The 10,525-nt window shown below is 34.9% G+C and overlaps 1 pseudogene; it reads right to left on the bottom strand.

Moving 5' to 3' along the window:
• Positions 1-9,185: 9,185 nt before the first annotated feature.
• On the bottom strand, positions 9,186-10,138 carry LOC123820425 (annotated as a pseudogene).
• Between the last annotated feature and the right edge of the window lie 387 nt (positions 10,139-10,525).

Raw genomic sequence — 10,525 nt, forward strand, 5'->3', positions numbered from 1 at the left:
TTTTTAAAACTCAGTACATGGAAGATATAACCAAAATAGGCACTTTTCATTCTGTTGTTTCCATTGGGAAGTAACTCACTGACTTGAGTGTTCCTATTACCAAGATAGGAGTATTTTGTTGATAAATATATTTAAGATATCTAATTGTTGCAACTATTGCTTGTTTTGGAGCAGGAAAAAAAGTAGCACCTTATTAGCTCCTGTTAGACTATGTTAGACATATATATTTTTTATATATATAATTTTTTTAAAAACTTTATTTATTTATTTTTAGAGAAAGGGTGAGAGAGGGAGAAAGAAAGGAAGAGAAACATTAACATGAAAAAGAAACATCATTCAGTGGCATCTCATACATTCCTGACCAGGACCAAGTTCACAACCCAAGCATGTGCCCTGACTGGGAATCATGGAACCAGCAACCTTATGCTTTGTGGGGAACTGGGCCTCATTGGTTAGGACAGACTCTGTTAGATCTATTTTAAAGTTTCTTGCAATGCTGCTAATTATTACATTTCTGCAGGGTTGGCTTAAAGTAGTCAGTTTCTGAAAATAATTTATTAAGAAAATTGGGAAATGGGAATATTTTCCTGTTAATGGCAACAAGTACAAAATTACAGCCAAAAAAATATCAGTGTAGTCTATCAGGCAATAATGTTACCTGGCTTATGAAGATGAAAAATTAGTTCTGGGGAGAAATTGCTCATGTCTAATAATCTTTTCTCTCTCATTTTTAATTGCAGTGGAAGGGAATGAAACGAATCAGGCATTTAGGGTTTGACAAAATGGCAGACATAAAAAGAGCTCAAATTTATAATAAAATATATAAAAATGTTTGGATAGAAGGAATCTCAGGTTATTTAGATCAAGCTCTGCATTTTATTAATGAGGAAACTGAGGCTTCAATTAAATATCTTGCTTTGCTCTTCACTTCACATTTTCTTCTCAGCCTCCCCAGTCTGGCTTTTATCCACACCATTTCACAAAAACCTGTCAAGGACATTGTTAATATCTATCAGTTGCCAAATCCACTGATCTATTCTAACTCCTTCTCATACTTTATGTCTTTGCAGAATGTGACAGAGTTGTCCACTGTGTCATTATTGATATACTCTCTTCACTTAGCTTATGAGACACTACACTAGTTCTCTTCCTCCCTGATTGCTCTCCTTTTCCTTGACAGGCTCCTCTTCTTTGTTGTAGAGAATAGTGACTCATTTCTTGGTATTCTTTTTTCTATCTATGGTCATTAGCTATCCAATTTCTTCTAGTCCCATGACCTTCATATATCATCTAAACACTGATGATATCAAAATCTTTTCCACCCAAATAAAAAATGGGCAAAAGACTTGAACAGGCACTTCTCCAAAGAGAACATACAGAGGGCCCAGAGACATATGAAAAGATGCTCAGCATCACAACACATCAGAGAGATGCAAATTAAAACCACAATGAAACACCATTTCACATGGGTAAGAATGGTCGTCATAAACAAATCAACAAACAAGTGTTGGAGAGGATGCGGAGAAAAGGGAACCCTAGTACATTATTGGCAGAATGCAGACTGTTGCAGGCAGTGTGGAAAACAGTATGGAATTTCCTCAGAAAACTAAAAATAGAACTGCCTTTTGACCTAGCAATTCCACTGCTGGGGTTATATCCTAAGAGCCCTAAAACACTAATCCAAAAGAACCCATGCACCCCAATGTTCATAGCAGCACAATTTATAATAACCAAGTGCTGGAAGTAACGTAGATGCCCATCAGTAAATGAGTGGATCAAAACTTTGATACATTTACACAATGGAATACTACACAGAAGAAAAAAAGAAGGAGCTCTACCCTTTGTGACAGCATGGATGGAACTGGAGAGCATTATGCTAAGTGAAATAAGCCAGGTGGTGAGGGACAAATACCATATGATCTCACCTTTAACTAGAACATAATCAGCAAAAGAAAAAAGCAAACAAAATATAACCAGAGACATTGAAATTAAGAACAGTCCGACAGTAGTCAGAGCGGGGGAGGGGGCAATGGAGGGAAGGGTTTTCAAGAACTACTATAAAGGACACATGGACAAAACTAAGGGAGAGTGTGGAAGCAAGGGAGGGAGATGGGTTTGGCTGGAGTGGGGGTGCAGTGGTGGGGGGAAATGCAGACAACTGTAATTGAACAACAATAAAATAATTTTTTAAAAAAGAAAACATAATAAATCATCAAATTAAATAAAAATCTTTTCCACCAGTACAGACTTCTCTCCTGGGCTCTACTTTTTTATATTCAATTACCTGTTCAAAATTCCTTTTTGTTGTCTGATACACATCACAAACTTAATCTAATAAATTAGAACTGTTTCTGTACTTTCTCGCACCCCTCCTTCACAACCTGTCCTCTCCAGTTTTCCTCACCTTAGCATTTCAGCACTGTTCACCTTTTTGCTCAGACCAGTCCTTGGAGTCATTTAAAATTGAAACCAATGACATATCTTTCCTCTAAAGAGAAATCTCTATGTTTCTCATCACATTCAGGATCAAACTAAAAACCCATTGCTGTAGTTTATAAAACCCTGCATTAGTTGGCCCTGCCTAACCTTCTATCATGATTTCCATGTATTTCCTGCTTGGTTCTCCCCTAGCAACAATAACTTTTTTGCTTTAATGCTAGAAACCAGACTTATTTAGACTTAACATACTTTGTATTTGCCATTCTCTTTCCTAAAGATTCTTCCTAAGATCTTTACATGGCGCACTGCCTAACTTCTTCGACATTTCTGTTCATATTGCATGTACCTCCTCAGAGTGACCTTCACTGGTCACCCAATGGGAAAAGCATGTCTACCTCTCCCATCATAGATTGTCAATACCTATCTCTGTGTTATCCTCATTCATGTTTGTTTCTTTTTTTTTTAAAGAGATGTTATTAATTTTAATTTTAGAAAGAGGGGAAGAGAGGGAAAAAAGATGGAGAGAAACATCAGTGTGTGGTTGCCTCTCATGTACCCCTAACTAGGGACCTGGCCCACAATCCAGACATATGCCCTGACTGGGAATTGAACTGGTGACCCTTGGTCCTCAGGCCAACACTTAATCCACTGATCCACACCAGCCAGGGCATCGTTTATGTCTCTTAATATCATTTTTCATTTTATGTCTCCCGACTAGACTGTAAACTTCATGAGGGCAAGGTCTTTATCTTCTTCAGCACTATTTTCAGAGCATTGCAAGTGTCGTGAACACAGGTTGTTTCCAATAAATATATGTAGAATGAATAAATAAATGAATGAAGTATATTGCTTGAATGCTGTACTTGACTTAGTTTGGCAATTAGGTTTGGAAGCATAGGTGTTTCCCAGACAATGTGATGAATTTGTGGTTCTAATCATTACTCTTTAGGAGATGGCTCATCACTTTTGTCACTATTTCTCCCCCCTCTACCTTCTATATATTTCATACACACACAATCAGTATAATCCTTGCCTCTCTGTAGTAATCCTCTAAGACTCCTTCTTTAGCTGTATAAATGTATGGGAGAGTAGAATAAAGCTGTTAAATCTGTTCTTGTTTGGCTGTGAGCAGTGGTGGCAATGTAGGCCGGATGGAAGGACTTTAGCTCAGAACAACATGATAGATTTTGTTGGCCTACCTACAGAGTGTTTCTCAACTTCTCTCTGTCTGGCCAAAACAAATACTGCATCTCAGTTTCTATGAGTTCACCCTTCCTCTGTCCTTTCCAGAGTTTCTGTGTGTTTTTTTTTGTCACTGTTGCACATTTCTTTAAAAATTTAGTAACAGAAAATTGAGTCCCCAAACAAAATTCCCTACCATATGTAAAAGAGCATGTCCCTCGCTCAACTGGAGGTGTATTTTGAAATAAGACAGTAACAGCTCAGCAGTCATTTGCCATAGCCTGCTGAGTAAGCTGGGCTCAGGTTAAAAGGGGGTTATAGGCTGTCAGCCAACACACTGACGGCATTGCTGAATTCAGAGATTCAGAAACTCTAGATGTCCCAAGGACTCTGTGTAGATGTCATTAATTACATTCCCTGTACTCTATCTTTGAGAGTATCTAACTTCAGTTCCTTCATGTGGATCAAAAGAGATATGAATTTTAATCTTAGAACTTGTTAATTTCTGTTTTTTTTTTAAAATAGCATTATTAAAAAGACCTTGGAAGTGTATTACCACCAGAGTGAAACAAAATCAGAAGTGGACATAATCACATGTTTTGCACCAAACCTCTCAAAAATCTGGATGGAAGATTATTTATATACATTTTGTGGATTATAATTGACCCAATAGTAGACTTTAATGATATTAGAGCTATAGTTTTTAAGAGTAATAATATAATTAAAATAAATCAAAATTAAATAACTTCAAAATCATATATTCTAATATGTGACAAAGTTATGTATACAATAGTTTACAGTAGGGGCATAATTTTTTTTACTTACTCCATTTTTACACAAGGTCTTGCAACTGATAAGCAGTTCTTGATGGCTCCATGACTCAAAAAGTGCATTTAGATGAGACTGTGTTGCTCATAATAATGATGCCATCCATTGTCATGTGTGACTCTCTGAGTAGTAAAGGTCATTGCTTTTGAAAGCATCATGCTTTTTGTAAAACTCTTGAAGACAAAAATTCTTCAGGTTTTTTTTCCTTCCAACAATATACCAATGCAGTAAACTTTGACAGATTTGAAAGTGAAGTTTCATTTTGTAAGAGCTTTTAAGCTGTCTCCAATATGTAACTTGGAAACATTTCAATCAGCATTTACATTTTAAAAAACTTATATTCTAAGAAAATATTTTGCCTTTATATTTACAGAGTACCCAGATAATGTTACTTTTTATTTGAAGCAATATTTAAAAAGATAATTGTGAAGAAAGTTTGCCTTGTGAATCAACACTTACTTTTGTGATGTTTATCCAAGATATTTAGAAAAGTCAATGTTGAATTTGTTATTTTTATAATTGAGTAGACATATTTTTCCCCACAAGGTTACATCTGTTTACTCTATTTTATTATCTGTGGAATAGTATAATATGAAGTCTCTATTGCAGTGTAGCTAAAAAAGTACCATGCCTGTGATAGAGCTGTCAATCAGCATTTAGTCATACAGTATCTATTTCTATCCTTGTTCTTCCTAGCACAGAAGGGCTATTATAGTCTACATTACGGCATAGCTACTTTGGATATAGATATCCTTGAGGGGCAGGATTTATTTTGAAAGAAGATACTCAACATAACATGACATATCATTTAGACATCCTTAAAAGTACACATGCAGGTATTTCAAAGCAAAATATACTAAAGGCTAATTTTAAACATTTAATTTAACATTTTACTAATGCATTTCCCTCTTTTCTTACTTTAATAGCACTGCAAAAGACCAAATGGGGTCATGTGACTCTTTGTAATTGAAAGTGTCATTTTAAAGTGATCCTTGTGCAAATCTTTATTGCATCATCACCTGTTAAGGGATAGCTTTCCTAAAATATTATGCATGTCAAAATTAGCAAGAGAGAAGCATTTAAAGCCAAAGAAATAAAAAATAGTGCTGAAATGCATTTGTAAACACCTGAAAAGTGAAACTTCTTTTCCAGATGTCCAATAATACGTATTTCCAAGAACACCAGTATATATGGAATATGACTAAAAATTAACGAGACTGATTACAAACCACAAACATGAAAATCAGACATGCAGCTGTATACCACACTGGATAGGCTTCCAGATGTGATGATAAAAATGGATACAACCTTTTAAAGCATGAGCTTTGGATATGCTGTGCATATGGTACTCATTAGCTAAGAAATGGATGTTAATCTTTATGACAGTTGATCGTTGTGTTGCATTCCTATGAAGTGTTTATCAGCTGGTTTGACCAGATCATCAAGAGCATCATGACTTAATTTACAGGTGGATTATTTTCCCTTCCCCTGAAATTTCATGGATTTAATATGCACAAGAAAGTTTTTCAAAAGAAATGGCTGAAACATTTAAACTTCCCTATTCTTGCCCTTGTCAGGTGGCTCAGTTGGTTGAGCACCATCCTATACACCAAAAAGTTTGTGGCTTTGGTCCCCAGTTGGGGTGGTTTCAGGAGGCAACCAATCAATGTTTCTCTGTCTCCTTCTCTCTGTGTTTCAGCCTTTTCTCTTTCTGTATAATCAATAAACATATCTTGGGTGAGGATTAAAAAAATAAATGAACAAACCCCCCTATTCCTTATAGCATGGGTGTCAAACTCATTTTCACCGGGGGCCACATCAGCCTCATGGTTGCCTTCAAAGGTCAAAATGACTGAGAAATTAACCTCATTTTCCTAACTGATTTGACTTAGCTCTTCAATAATAGCTAAGGATGCTCATGTAAGAAAATATTTAGTCTTTTACAACACTAGACATTTTCCATCCATAGCATATAAATGTTATCTTCAGTAGATAATAGTTACAAGGGAAATGTCATGTCATAGCTCAGGAAGGATCAGCAGCATCTCTAGGGCCCTAATAATCATACTTCTCTTAGAAAAGCTATCATATTGCCTTATTTGCCTACATACTTATGGTATTACCATCAAGAGACTTGTTGCTTTGGGCTACCTTGAATTAATTTTGGAAGGTGTGATTGAATACCAGATCTACTCCTATGAAACTGAGAGTTTGACATGCTAGACATAACATAGGAAGAGGCAATTCAAACTTCTCACGTAACTGTGTCAGCACACATTAACCTATTCAACAATAACTTCTTTTTCTTCAGCAATTTTAGGTGGAGACAGCCATTGTACCAATATTTTCTTTGTGATGTGCTTCATTGTCCCCTAGGGTGGAAGATACCAATAGCTTTATTTGTATTCTAACAATAGCAGTTAGGTAGAAATTGAAGATGGTCTCTTCAGAAATAAACTGAATCATCACTATTTTTGGTAGAACTCTAGAGTATCATGAGCACTTAATTAATTAGTTTATGAAAATAAGTCACTTCCTTGTAGAGTTGTAGATTCTTTGGGAGTAGGTTTATCTCATTCAATTCAGTATGGAACTATTTAAGGTCTTAAAATTTTGTGCTATGATTTTTTGGTGGCCTGGATAAACAAATTTTTGATAATGTCTGACACTTTCATGGACAAAGTCATGAACAATATCTAGATAACTAAATATTAATGAAAAATCTTCAATTTTATAAATAATGATTACTCTTAATTAATCTATGAAGAAAATTCAATCCCAAATTGTAAAAAATTCATTGAATATTTATGGGGGGAATGGATCATGATAGATATGATAAAAAAACAAAAGATGAATGCGGCCAGTTGTTCTCTCTTAAGATATGATGATGGTACATTGAATGGACTGTGATTCATAAAAAGTGAGATCCTTGGAGGGCAGAGAGGCAGGGTGGTGAATGCTGTTGAATAGAAGCAGGGAGAACAACTTTAGCAACTCCAGCACAGCTTTTGCCAAAGCATATTCTACAGAACACATGATTAAATACTAGATTCTTAAAGATATTACTTCCTAGAGCCTTTCATGTGATGGTTCGCAACCAGACTCCAAGATATAGCAATACAATACTCAAATATGTTTGACCCTTGACTTTTTTCTTCAATATTTCTTGTTAATGTTTTAATATTTTATTAAAAGACTTCAGTTTTAAGCCCCTGTAAGATATTCTTCAGCTCATTATTATTTTACTTGTTTGTTTTTGAAGGAATATTTAATAAGGTAGATAACATATACTTTCCAATATATATTATTATATTACATAAGCTAACATCCTGTGCATTGGGTGAAAATGGCATGCTTTATGTGTATACACTGAGTATATTTTAAAAAATACTGTAATTATAATTTCAGATTTTGGAATTTGAATAGATGGTGCCAGTGTTTTATTTTACTTTTAACATAAATTTCTCTTCAAGTGGCAGAGGAAACAAAAACATGTAATGAGACATTTCAGGTATGATATATCATTGATTAGGGAAACCAGAAAAGCTTACTACCACCAAAACAAACAAACAAGCCTAATATTTTAAGCATGCCTGTGTTTTATTTTCCTCCAGGTAATTTTTTGGAAAAATTATACTTTCAAAGAATCAGCCCTTACAAACAGAGCAGCTAATATTTCCAAAAATAAAATCTAATATCTGGATTCTCAAAACTCATAAAACCAAGTGGAAATTCCTGCTGGAGTCAGTTTCACATCACAGGGAATAATCTATAACTAATTTCAACAGGCAAATCCCAATTCTACATATAACTAGAGACTATCACTGTTATTCTTAACTGTTTTGACAATTGTCTTATTGCTAAACTGTGCAAGATAAATTTTCTTTAGCAACTTTTTATACTATCAATGAACACAACTGGACAACAATAAAGGTTTGGATTAACTTAATATTTCAAAAATTTCAAAACTTTATTATAATTACTTAAATGTAATTTCTTATAGAAGCTAGAATAGGAGAGTCTGTAAATGTGCCTACTGTTACTATAATGGACAACAAAAAGTTGCTAAACAATCATTACGAAAAACATCTCAGTTGTATGTGCAAGTATATAATTCAATTCATATACCAGTGGAAATATTACAATATTAGCTCTAATTCTCTACCATACTTCCTGTGATCAAAGACAAGTTAAATGTAGAAACTAACATCTGGATATCTGTGAAATATTTCTGGAAGGCTGTTTCATATGGATTCAAAATGGCCTAAATCAGCCAGATTATAATATGAATTCCTACCACAATGCCATATAAAATTAAAGTATGTTGGTAACTTAGTAATTTTAAATTTTGTTTTATGGAATAAGCCTATTTTGGAGGCTTGGCACATTATTATTAAGGAATTTAAACAAAAAGCTCAAGTCCAGATGCATAACTAAGAAATCTTTTCTATATATAACAAAATCACCAACTTAAATTATAAATAGCTTCCACTAATTATTACCACTGAAAAATTCATACAAAGTAAATTAAAGCAGATATGGCAGAAAGTGCTCTGAAGCCACATTCACATTACAAAGATAACTGATGAAATTTAGCCAGCAAAAATTCAAATAGGCGTATATGCAAACATTTGTATGCAATCTTTCATGAGTAAGATACAGAAACAATTCACTTCAATAATTTTATGTACAGTTTGTATATAATTTAAAACAAGTAAAACTCAAAATTTTCTATGTCAAACCATAATAAAGTCAAGTAAAATACTAAATAACAGTCTTACAAACTGATCTCTCTTAGGAGAATAATAACTGAGTGAAGTTATTATAAGAAATGCCCTCTCCTGATCACTCATTTCTGTTTTAACTGAAAGGACATCCGCCAGCATATGTTTTGAAATTTCTGAATCTTTGACTTTCAAGGCATAACAAGCATTCTCCACTTTGGATGGACTTTGTTTCAGGGTATACAGCTTCTTAGAAACCTCAGAAAGTTCAGTATTGCCAGTGAATGAAAACCTATCATAAATCTGAATAAAACCTGGCTCACTCTAACAGTGGTGTCAGTGTTTCCGTTCCCTACACTGTTGACGCACATCTGCACCAACTCTTCAGTTCAATCCGCTGCTCCCAGAAAGCAATCAACAAGTGGGATTTTTCAGTCTCCAGGAACCAAACTGCTTTTCCTGAGATGAGGGGGTCTTATTTTCTTTCCCATTGTCTTCTGTTGTAAATACCAATTATTTATTAATTTCATCCATAGTGATAAAATGATCCTGTTTTGATAAAGTGGTGAAAAGAGATGGCCTCCACGTACTCCTGTAGCCCTGCAGGAATGGCCCTATGGAATGGATGCATGTCTTCTCTGGAGAGCTCCTGGGCCACCTGCAATGTCTTTTGTCTGACACCATCTGATTTAATTTCTGATTCAGGCAATATTTCCTCCATATCAGGAGCATTTGTAATTCTATGAAGCAAAGAAATTGTCCTTTTACTTTCTACAGTTATATTCTAATTAAGTTTTACAACTCTCATATTTGTCACGTCTTGAATCAAGTTCCTGCTGAAATGATTTGAAGGCCAACATCAAAGGTACAGATGAATTAACATTCTTCCGTTCTCTTCCCTGGTTATGTGGGAAATTGCCATGCTTCCTTTTCCTGAACCCTCCTGGTCCATCTTTGTTGCTCATGTTGCCATGGCCTATGGGCCTCTGAGCTTCAGGAATGGGTAAGGCGGAGGCGGGAGAGCCTGCCCAGGAGCACTTTCCATGCTGGTGATGTGGATGCACTTTGCCAGCCAGCACCCACACAAGCCAAGAAATATTTCTTGATACAAGTCTTCTATATAAAATTAACTTTGTGTGAGGTAATTAAAAAGTACAAATTGGTGGTTACAAAATAGTCATGGGGATGTAAAGTACAGTGGGAATATAGTCTGCAAGATTGTAATAACTATGTATGGTGTCAGGTGGGTACTTGAAATATCAGAGAGGTAACTTTTAAAAAATTTTGGTTGAGTTTTAATTTTTTCCTGGATGTTTCAGGGAGATAACTTTGGAAAATATATGGTTGTCTAA

This window comes from Phyllostomus hastatus, unplaced genomic scaffold, assembly GCF_019186645.2.
Source record: "Phyllostomus hastatus isolate PE091 unplaced genomic scaffold, TTU_PhHast_1.1 phas_contig_348, whole genome shotgun sequence".
In the NCBI taxonomy this organism is placed as follows: Eukaryota; Metazoa; Chordata; class Mammalia; order Chiroptera; family Phyllostomidae; genus Phyllostomus; species Phyllostomus hastatus.